Genomic DNA, 785 nt, shown 5'->3' with positions numbered 1-785 from the left:
ACTATGTTTTTGTCTTGAAGGTTCATCTAGGAAGTACAGGATATTTAGTAGCATTTAAGACATCTACCTATGAAATATTATCTCTGGGGACAACAAAAACAGGATAGAAAGTAACCTTTGTTAAGGATCAGACTCTTACGTATTAATTTCCTCATCTGTAAATCAATACTAAGGAAAGGGGAGAGTTGCTGTTTACAGGGAAATAGATATGGTACTTTAATTTTTAAAAGAATTTTTCAAATGTGTGTAGTTGTGTATATGCGTATATGTGTGTTTGTATGTGTTATGAGCATGTGTGTGTGTACATACGTGTGTCTGTGTGTGTCTGTGTGTGTCTGTGTGTGCGCTTCCAGAGACTAGAAGGCGGCATTGGATCACCTGAACTGGACTTGCAGGTGGTTGTGATTCTCCAATGTGAGCACTAGGAGCTGAGGTCGTCTGGAAAAGCAATAATTGGTCTCAAACCCTGAAGCTGTATCTGCTCTGTGACTGTAAAGCATTACTATTTTATAGACACATTTGTGGATGACAGGTTTGGTATGGCTCAAATATGACTCATCTGGCATAACAGACAAGGATGTTAGGAGAGACTCATCTCTTTTTTCAGCTATAAAATTTGGGGTTCTGTATTTACTGGTGTCGCTGTGTTTTTAAATCCTATATTTGAATGCAAGATGGAGATTTGAGCCACTTTATCACTGAAGTTTAAGGTTGAAGATCCTACTAAGAAAGAAAGAAAGAAAGAAAGAAAGAAAGAAAGAAAGAAAGAAAGAAAGAAAGAAAGA

This window comes from Grammomys surdaster, unplaced genomic scaffold (assembly GCF_004785775.1).
Source record: "Grammomys surdaster isolate TR1022 unplaced genomic scaffold, NIH_TR_1.0 581, whole genome shotgun sequence".
In the NCBI taxonomy this organism is placed as follows: domain Eukaryota; kingdom Metazoa; phylum Chordata; class Mammalia; order Rodentia; family Muridae; genus Grammomys; species Grammomys surdaster.
The sequence above is the reverse complement of the archived record's forward strand: the minus strand, read 5'-3'. Positions refer to the sequence as shown.